Here is an 11463-nt window from a genome sequence, read left to right on the forward strand (position 1 = left end):
GATTTTACGAAGGATTTTGGATTGTAAGGATTGAATACGAGAGGAATTCGAAGGTTTAGTGGAGCCCCAAAGCTCAACTCCATATGTCCAGATTGGCCTCATTACAGTCATATAGATCAGTCTTTTGGAATGCGTTGGAAGTTTAGACCGTTTGTCTAGTAAGTGCTGTAAAATAGTCGAAATCCACGTGCAGTTTCCTGTCTTTTCAGTCTGGTGTGAGGATTAGAAACTAGGGGGTTTGAATGAAAGAAAAAAAGATAAAATCTAAGTAAAATAATTTAAGATCATGATAACTGTAAACTACTCAAAGCATGTTACAAACCATTATTAGTTGATTTTGTCATCTTTTTAACAAATTTTTCATATTATATTGGTTAGGTGTAATATAAAATAATAGAACATGGACATTGGCGATGTAGGTAATTGAAGGTCTATTCCATAACATACTTTATGTGACCAGATCCTTTCTCCGCTACTAGTTAATCTAAGATACTGAGGCGATGTTCATAATGCTTGAAGATGAAAATCTGTGCTAGGGGTTAAATTTGTTGCAAGGAAGTATTGTTTCTTGAAGAACGGTTAACAAGAAGGTGAATATTAATTATCACTTTCAACCACCAAACTTTCCCCCAATTAAGAGGACTCACATAATAAGGCTGGGTGGATCCTGGGTTCATTGAACCCACAGGTTTGACTCATGGCTACAGTAATAGAATAAAGAATTATCTGCTACAGCTGCATTCGAACTCAGATTGTTGGAGTTAGTTGCACGGTACCTTACTTACTGAACCACATATTTCCCTCCCCGACTATGAGGCATAGTCTTTAAAAAAAGGATTGTCAAAATAATTTATATTTGCATACAAATATTCAATTAAAAATTTTTTTTTACACAATTAATTTTGATTAGCTATCTTTATATGATTCAGTCAGAATTCGACTTATTTCTGTTTGAATTTACGACAAATTTTAAATTTACATTTTAATGAGCTTATTTAAAAAAATTCCTAGATTATTACTATCTGTACTTTCATTGAATTCCACTGTGTAGATACAATTAAATGATGTCTGTTTCTATTTTATGTTGTCAGACGAAGAAGAAACAATTTTATGTTATTTAGTTAACGTCAGTATTATTTTTAGTAGTTGGTCCTTTTATTTTATCAATAATTGAAATTTATTCAGTTAGTCAGATGTACTTGATATAACCCAAATCTGGCAAAGGTGAACAGCGAAACTCAGCTGGTATAGGGTTTTTTTTTAAGCCCGATAGAACTTGAAATTGTAAAAAATAACACAAAAAATTAAATTGTAATCAAAATTTTTTTTTTATTCGAAAGATCAATACGTGACATTAACATTTGAAAATGATTTCGGGCATATGGGCACCGCGGCTGTTCTTGACGAAGCGCATTCTGTAAAATTGTGTTCAGCGATGAGGCGCATTTTTGGCTTAACGGGTTTGTTAATAAGCAAAATTGCCGCATATGGTCGTGCGATTTGACACCTCTCGATTATTTCCTGTGGGGCTACATGAAGTCACTGGTTTATGCTGATAAACCAGCAACAATTGACGCCTTGGAGGCCAGCATTGTTCGTGTTATTCGTGACATACGGCCAGCAGTGCTCGAAAAAGTGGCCCAAAATTGGACGTCCAGAATGCGCTTCGTCAAGAACAGCCGCGGTGCCCATATGCCCGAAATCATTTTCAAATGTTAATGTCACGTATTGATCTTTCGAATAAAAAAAAAATTTTGATTACAATTTAATTTTTTGTGTTATTTTTTACAATTTCAAGTTCTATCGGGCTTAAAAAAACACCCTTATAATAATAACCTTCGATTTATATAAACTAATTAATTGGGACAAAAGGATTCCAAAAAAAAACCAATATGGTAATTAGTAAAAAAATGCGATATCATAAAACAAAAATTTAATAAGGAAAATTCTGGCTTTCTTAATAAAACATGATGAGGAAAAGCTGAAATATATGTTCTAATGAAGTTTTACTCCAATTTATTAATTCTTGAGTTGTTGCATCATACAAGATAAGAAGTTTTGTTAAGTGAAGAAATTAATCATCCTAGCCAAGATTTAACTAATGAATAGGAACTAAGTATTCTCTAGAGAATTAATTTGTCTTCTTTGAAAAACCAGACACAAATGGTGTAGAACTTAAAAATAGCCTCCCTTGTTCGCTAATGAATATTTAAGCGGCAATTAGCCAAGTCCGTTTACAAAAGATCGATAAGCAACAACTATCATGTAATCAACTTTTTGTTAATAAAGTTTTAAATTGTCAATATAGTTAATATTATATTATTTGAGTGTGCTATGTTTCCAGGTAACAGTGTTTCTACGGCTGCTGGGGGTTCCACAAACTGTATTTTACTATTTATTTATGTATTTAGATTTAGTCTTCAAGAGACCCGACCTACAATTCTTAGAAATTTATTGCTATATATTTAGACCAAGAACTAGATACCACAGACTCCTCGCTACGATATGATAGATATAATTGTTATAATTACGTAATTAGATATAATTGTTATAATGTCGTGTTACCAATTTACTAAGCTATGCTAATCAGCTGGCATGCAGAGATTCTAAATTACAACCCTCCACTCCCGCCCTCCATGGTAGCCTTACTTATTTGACTTTTCAGGCAGACAATTATAGCGAGTAGGTTGGTCGATGTACGACATGTCACAATCTCACAAGAAGAGATCGTAACACAAAAAAAAAGGCAAACCTTCCCCCCCGACCCGCCCCGCTCACTTTTGAAATATATAAGAGATGATATGCTATGAATTGGGAATACCAGATGAGACCAAACATGTTCTATTGATTCTAACTTTAAATTCGTTTTCTATTTAAAATAACATCATAGGATTTACTTATGGGTTATGTTAGTTAGCCAACTAACGGATTGGCTTGGATGTGTCCAGACGGCTCTGGAAGTTCCTAGCTACATTGTTCTCGCTTCTCCAGAGTTCCCGGGTTTAGGGTTCTGTGCTGCTCTTGGAGCGACTTCTCAAGAATGACTTGTCTGGCTGAAGATGTCTGTCTCGTTGACTTCACACGAATACCTTCTTTTTTCATCCTTCTTGCCAAAAATCTCTTTCCTCTCTTCTGTTTATTGGCACTTAATGCCCTTAGCCCACAGGTCAGCCCACAGCCGACCCATTTTGACCTGCTATTTATAAACTGGCAAATGCTGACAATAAATGTTCAAAATATCAACTTAATTATACTAAGTAAACTTCTTTCTCAGCCCGGTAGAGTCAATACATTGCAGGTGGTTGTAGCATTCAACGATTTCTATCAAACAGATATACTAGATAAATTCTATATTCTTCTTATTTTTAAACAAGAAGATTCTTTTCTGGTACATGCTAAAGGTCTAGTATTAGAGGAAAACTTCAATCTATAGAATTTTATCGAACATAATTCGGTTCCATGAATAGTCGAAAAGAAATGAAACGTTTCTCATGTTAGACCAGACAATGTATCTTTTTTCTTTAGCCACCGGTTACTATGAAATGCACTCAAAGTTGAGGGTATTTGGTTCCATATCAAACAGAGTCTGTCAGATTCTCACGGCCATTCTTTTAGAAGTCCGATAAGTGTTACCTAAAGGTTTATCAGAGTGTCACCTTATTTGTTATTAGATAATTTGTGAATGAAAAATGAATATCGATTAAACTAAAAATTAACAAAAATTTATTACCTTAATTTCTTTAAAAAAATTGAAAAAAAAAGATTGATAATTCTCATATTATATCGAAAAAACTGAAGATACTACAGTTATTCCCTCCTTAATGTTTAAATATTTTTTCATAATAATTACTTCAGATTAAACAGATTTATTTTCTATATTGAATTAATTTATATGTCCTAAAATCTGTCGATAAACATTACAGATGTTGAAATTAAATTTTTTAAAATTAAGGACGACGATAATTGCCCTAAAATTGAACGTAAGATAGTTCAGAGGGCGGCTTAGCTGAATAAAATGAAATGAAAAATTAATTATATCAAAAAATATTGAAACTATATAACAAGTCATTAATTCAAAATAAAAAACGAAAAATTAAAAAAAAAATTGGAAAAAGAACCCAATCAAAATAAAGAAGAGATCACTTCCCTATAGATTTAATGTGGGGGACTCGAACAAATAGTGAGTAATAAATACAAGAAAAGAATGAAAGATTTCAACAACAACATAAAATAGCAACTTTGATGTTCAGAGTGATAACATTATAGTATTTTGTTTAAGAGTTCTTTTTTATAGTTGTATGTACTTTTTACTTGTTTTTCTGGCTTATTTGTTATTTATTTTAGTTTACTTGAATTATATGAAATTCGAACTAACATTATTCACTTTTAGGTACTAAAAAAAAAATACTTTTTTTCTATGTTATTTTATTTATACATTAATTGCACTATACATTATTTTACTTACATGGTTTTATTGTGTTTTTTTAATTTTTCTACTTTCTTATTTTTTATTAATTTTTTTTTCATTATATTAATAAAATTATATTTGTACCTCTACAAACCATGAAGATCAGTAGTGCAGTACTTTGTAAGAAAGTTCTGTTACGAGACCAAAGATTGTGCAAAACGTATAAGTGTGCATATTTGTAAATAATTCACTGAAGTTAAAATAAAAATGTAAGAAAATCTGATTTATTTAATATAATATTCCGAATTTAAGAATATTTAACGAAGAAATATTCTAAATATAAAATATAATAAGAAAGAATTCTTTAATTTTATTTCAATAACTAGTGATAAAATAATTAAGTAAATTTTTATATTGGTATTAAATAATAATCGATTCACATCGCTTGAGTTTTTATGGTTTGGAGAAAAATGTCCCAATTCCTGGAATGTACAAGTGAGCTTTTTTTGTTCGACAAACTGTGTGCTTTTAGGAAACTCAAAAACGCACACAGTAAGGCTGAACAGTGCAAATTTGTTTCGAGCCAACCTACGTATTCTCACACATTAATTCTTTGCTTGAAACGGTGGTAAGATGGAAAGATTTCTTTTAAAATTACAGGTTTCTGAACCTGGTTATATTCAGTTTCAAAGATTAACATATTTTTACTTAATTATAAAATGACCAAAAAATTTCAAATATCCTGGCGTTAGTAAAATTCCTTTTCTGTCTTGAACAGTAAATTATTTTTGTGTCCGAGGAATGAGTCGTTCTCTCAAAAATTATGTTTAATGGAAGACCATCAACTATAAATGTTTTAAAAAAATATTTTTACTCATACCACAATCAACTCAGCTATAAAAATTTTGAAATAATTAAACTGTATTTTATTACCTGAAAAGTGAACATAAAAGTACATTCATAAATTGAGGAATTTTACCTGGTTTAATTGGTAATAATAAATTAATACTCAATTAATAGCTAGAATAATTATTTATTACAAAATTATATAGTTTGTGCTTCCAAGAATGGCTTCCAAGAATGCTTCCAAGCTTGTTCTTTGAATGGATTAGTTCGATATAAATCACAAGGAGCAGGAAATGAGATATATTAGTGTTGATTAGCCGTAGAACTTGGAGTGAGCCAAGCAATATCAGAACAGTATCATGTTAATGTATATGTTAAATGTAATGTTTTTATGAACTTAAACAGTATCAATCGGTTTTCCATAATTATTATCCTGATACGACTAATATTTATGCATGTTAATTCAGTTGGCATAGTGAAAAATATCACTAATAATACTTTGTAATAACAAGTGATTTATTGGCTTGATAAAATATCAGCCTTAACTGGTTTTATACTTTTCAATAGGAGTAGAATACTAGTTAAAGCGAACACAATAAAGAATAGAAATTTTTTTTTTTTACATTTTAACTATATTTGAGAATTTCCGCTTCTTTAGAATGCTAAAATAAAATTTAGAAAAAAAAGGAATTGTGGATAAGCTTTACTGAGATGGTTGGGGAAAAAGATGTAGGTATAGGATAAAAAAAAAAAAAGATAGCAACACTTAAATGAAATAAACATCAATGAGAAAAGTAAACTAAAAATTAAAAAGATGTACTATGAAACGTAAAAACTAAATAAGAATCATAAAAGGATATAGACAATTAATGAAAACGGAAATAATAACAGATAAAAAGATGAAATATAAATTAAATTACAAACTATAATAATGATATAATGATTTGAATAAAATCAACGTACCATTCAGAACTAGAAGTTAGAGGAAAAGTAAACTGTTAGATAGGATAGTGGGGATTGACAAAGTTATCAAAAACATTTATTCGAGTATAATTGTCGTAGTCCCTTATTAGTTATTACAATACGTATTTGCGTGAAACAAATTTTTTTTATTAAATTAATAATTTTTTTTTCACTTCTTAGGGAGTAAATTACTTAATTAATTAAGTACTACTGCTACCGCTGTGTTACATAATAATTTACCCATCAAGAAAAGAAGAATGTTATAAATTTTTTTCTGGATGACTGCGTCGCAATGATGTTATCTAATATTGTTTTGATCATCACAGTATTGCCTTTTCCTAATCCATATATGGAATATATAGTTAGTATACAGGAAGAAATGCGATCGCAAAAAATTTACAATTCCGGTTTTCAACGGAAATACCCTCTTTGATATTTCCTGTGTCCAAATACCCAAGTCCCGCAGAATGTTCTACTTATGTATTTCAACAGCCCAGCTCTAAAACCAAAAGTTGTGCGAAACTGAAATTATTTATTCATGGCAGATGTGCGCCTGGGTGAGGTGGGGGGGGGGGTGCTGAAGCAACTTTAAACATCAGATAGGTCTTATCTTTATTGAAATAGTCTGGGAGGGCTCAAATTATGATTTATTTAAAAATCCTCCCCAACAGTACCTAAAGTTTTATTCGTAATGAAAAATAGATAAAAATCAACTACGAAAATATTTCATGATGAACTTAAGGAGATAAGAGGAAAAATAGTTTTTCCAGGTTAAAATCACCAGTCTCAATTTTTCGTTTCACCAGTCTGATGTTTCTACATCAGCACAGTAAATTAACAGGATTTGTTTTTGTTCTTATTTTTGAATTACAATTAACCTATATTTATAGGCCTTTCAATTGACTAGATGACTAACTGCATAAAAATAGTATTTTTATTAGTATTTTCAATGTTTATTTTATAACAATTTAGCTTTGAATAAATGTTTGAAAGAAGAATGTAAATTTTAATGAACTGTTGTATTTTTAAATATCAGCCTTAATTTTACTAAGGAAAAAATCTTAAAAGTGCTTTTCTGAAAACTGTTGAAGTAGTTACAATCGACTAAAAAGATTTTTTTCTGGAAAATTAGTACTAGAAAATATAAAATTATTGGTTCTGATTAATTTTAGCTCAAAGTTGTGTGATGCGCGCACGAAATCAGAGTCTTAATTCTAATTTTCTTTTCTGCCAATAAAGTAACATATTTATATTTTTTTTATTTTTTATTTATTAATATTAAAAACTGTATAAAAATACAACAAGTAAATTTGATCATAATGACATAATGATAATCATATGATACAGCATGTAGAGAAACTACCCAGTATTAGAACTACTCTATCTTCTTTTCAGATTGCCAGGAATGGAAGAGGATGCAAGGTTAGAAAATAGTGGGTTTGGGTGGTTAGGGAGTTTATAAAGGAAAGAATGATATCGGGTTTGGGCTAGATCGGTTACATAAGGAACATTTAGGTCTTTATGGATGGTTTTATTATTAACAAAATAAGGAGCAGTGAGGTTTTTACGAAGGATTTTGGATTGTAAGGATAGGATACGAGAGGAATTCGAAGGTTTAGTGGAGCCTCAAAGCTCAACTACGTATGTCCAGATGGGCCTTATTATTGTTATGTAGATTAGTTTTTTGTAATGAGTTGGAAGTTTAGACCGTTTGTGTAGTAAGTGCTGTAATTGTCGAAATCTGCGTGCAGTTTCCTGTCTTTTCTGACTTGGGTGAGGATTCCAGGTTAGTCGTTTGTCAAGGTGTATACCAAGATAACGAATCTGTTCTACAGGAGTGAGAGCCACATTATTAAAGTATACTGTAGGGCAGTCAGCAGGTTTACGACGAAGAGTAAATGTGATTTGTTGAGATTTATTTTTATCATCCTATTTTGACACCATTCTTCGAGGGCTGTGATATGGTACTGGAGAGTTTGGGATGCAATCAAAGGGTTATTACTAACTGTGAGCACTCATGTGTCATCAGCATACGTGGTAAGGATAGTGTTAGGAGTTGTTGGGATGTCAGCTGTATAGACGGTGTAGAGGATGGGACCGAGAATACTACCTTGAGGAACACCAGATTTAAATTTTAAAATCAATTTATGTATTTATCTCTAGGTATAAAACTGGGTAAAGTAGGTCAATAATTTTTTTTTTAGAAAAGAATATTTTATATTTGTTTTTAGCGTAGTGTCAAACTACTAGATATCATTTTTCAAATAAATTAAAAATTATAATATCAATTTTTAAAAAATTAAGATTTTTATATTTTTCAATAAAAATTTCTGTTTCGCTTGTATTAGTTCATTTAATTTAGCCAAATCATAATTAAAAAGTAAACGCATATGTTTAATTTAACTAAGTACCATAATATAGATCAAACTATCATTAAATATACTGAACAGGATACATATATATACTTTTTCAAAAGTAGCAATAGTAAAGGATTGCCGGGTCAGCTAGTTACAATGTATTTTGAGACTATGATCGTTCCCATCATGAAAGCTGACCCTATCACGATGTAGGGACAGGATGACAGGAAGAGGGAAACGCAGTAAAAGATTTACTACGATGAGGTCAGAGCCGTTGAGGCTAAATCCACCCACGTTTGGCCCACCCTGACGTGGTAGATATAGTGCATCTACTGACGTCCGCCCGTGGTGAAGAAGGTTGCGTCAGAGGTTCCATAATGGAAAACTACTTTTATAAGTCTAAACATTAAAAAAAATTAATTAACCTTAACAAACAAAATCTCCAATTGCATATCACAACCCTCGAAGGCTGGTGTTAAAACTAGAGGATTAAAATAAACTCCAAATACTACCAACAAATGAGTTATTGGAGTATCCTTTAATAATATTCCAGATAATATAATATTCACACAAATCTGGAGAAACGACTTGACTGATTTTCATGTATGATTTACCTAATTCAATTCATGGAGTTGAGCATTGAGACTCACTTAAACCACATGACCCCTCTTGTATATAATCCTTACAATCGAGATCCTTCATAAAATCAGGATCTTTGACACAAATAAAATCATTCCTAGAGACCTTAATGTTCTATTTATAGCCAATCTAGCCCGAATCAGATGTCAATCTTGCCATAATAAATCCACCCAAACCCACTAATATCTGTTTCTGATTATTCTCAGAGGCGCTTCAAAAGAAGATGGCGTCGAGATCTTAGAATGTAGCAATGTTATTAGAGTGCTATCAATGAGTAGTATCTTTTCAAAATATTTTATCTTAAAGCTTATAACTTTTAATCATTATATTTTTAGCTTGAAGATGGTTGTAAATTTCAAGAAATAAAGACAGATAATTAATAAATTTGGAGTTTTAGATTATATCAGCCGCTTATTGAGAGTTGTAAAGTACTCGGCCCTGTTTCATAATGGAAGCAAATAGTATTAGTTAATAGTGCAAGTGTAGAAACAAGTGTGGTAATAATACTGATACTTATTTTTTCATGATAGGGATGACTATTAGTGATATCACAGGAATTAAAAAACACTACAGTACAAGTTATTATAGTACAAGTCTGTGTAATTGAATTAAGATAAATCTACAAGACTAATAGTATTAGTTTGTACTTTATTATGAAACAGGCCCCTGATAGTTCCAAAACATTTTTTTAAAGGGATTGTGCAAGAAGTAAAAATATATTTCATTTATTCGCGTAATTGAACACAATGGAATACAAGCATGGGGCAATATTCAGTAATACTGGCAGGTCTTTACTATTGTAAAAATAATCATTGAATATTTCAAATATTTAAGAAATTAACTTTAATGTGAAAAAAGTAATTTTAATGAATCGTTAACGATCCCTTTATCTAAATACATTTGGCAGTGCCTTGCTTATTTTTTAACACCCTGTAAATTTTAAAATATAATCGAAAATCATATTAACTGAACAACTCTAACTTAACCTAGCTTCAGGGTACGTTATATAAAATATAACATGTTTGTATTTTGGTAACAAAACCAATTGGTTGTGTGGAACATTCACTGACGAATTCGGAAACAAAGAACAAGGAAATAATCTAATTTCAAAGAGCTCTCATATCAGTATAGAATGAAATGAGACAGGGATGAGTGAGCTGAAACAACAGGTAAAAGTGATGACAACTCTAATAATCTTCAAAGTCATATTTTTTGCAATTCTGTGAAATATCAGTTCTCTGAGCAGGATTTAGAGCCGTGAAAAATGAAATTCGCGAAACAGGATGCATCATACTCTTTGATTATTTGATCTTGATAACCAGATGGAGGAAACAACTCAGAACCAAAGCTGACTAGAGTATCAGAGTATCAAGTTATCAGTAAGTTTATGAATAGATACAAACAAATTTTGATATATTTAATTTTACTAATACAAAGGAAATAAAATAATTTTTTTAAACATAGATAAATATACCTGGAAAATTAAATGAAAATGACAATTTATTTTTTATCTATATTTTAATATATTCAGAGAGTTGAAAACAAGATTGGAGGTTCAGCCTGCTTTTCAATTTACGGGGATTTGTGTTCAATTATCAGTTCAGTTAAATTTTGTAAAATTGTCTAAACACACGTTTTCTTTTAGTATGTAGGTCTCTACTTAATTATAAATGTTTAAGCTCTTTCCTTTTTGTTTTTTAACTGTTATGCTATTATAATTAGAAATAGTTTTATCTACTCTTTTCTCAATGCTTAAAAGTTTTTTATTTATTTTATAATTTTGCTCATTGAAACGAGAGAAAGTAGTTTTTTTTTAATATAATAAAAAAAGTAATTATTATTATTTTTGGTAATGTTATGTTATGTTTAACGCAAGTTACTGATACACTCATTTGCCGAGGTAATTCTACACAGGAATGCAATCCGGATAAGACGTACGTACTAATGTATCCTTTGATATTTAATTTGTCCTTCGAGATCGCTCTCGATACCAACGATGTTTACCTGCATCAGATTTCTTCTTGTCAACATTTTTATTTATTTTATTCATTAAAAAAATTACATTCAATACCAGACGACAACGTCTATCGGTCTGTGCCGAAATAACACATAAAAATGATAGACCTAAGTGAAATGTAATTATTACAATTTTGACGATTAGGGTCTTACAATATGAATTGACCTCGAGTAATACAACTAATAATTTAATTAACAACTATTAAAATGAAAATGAAGTAAAAAAATAAAATA

The sequence above is a fragment of the Halyomorpha halys genome, unplaced genomic scaffold (genome assembly GCF_000696795.3).
Source record: "Halyomorpha halys isolate HHAL.00 unplaced genomic scaffold, Hhal_1.1 Scaffold2445.1, whole genome shotgun sequence".
NCBI classification, from domain to species: Eukaryota; Metazoa; Arthropoda; class Insecta; order Hemiptera; family Pentatomidae; genus Halyomorpha; species Halyomorpha halys.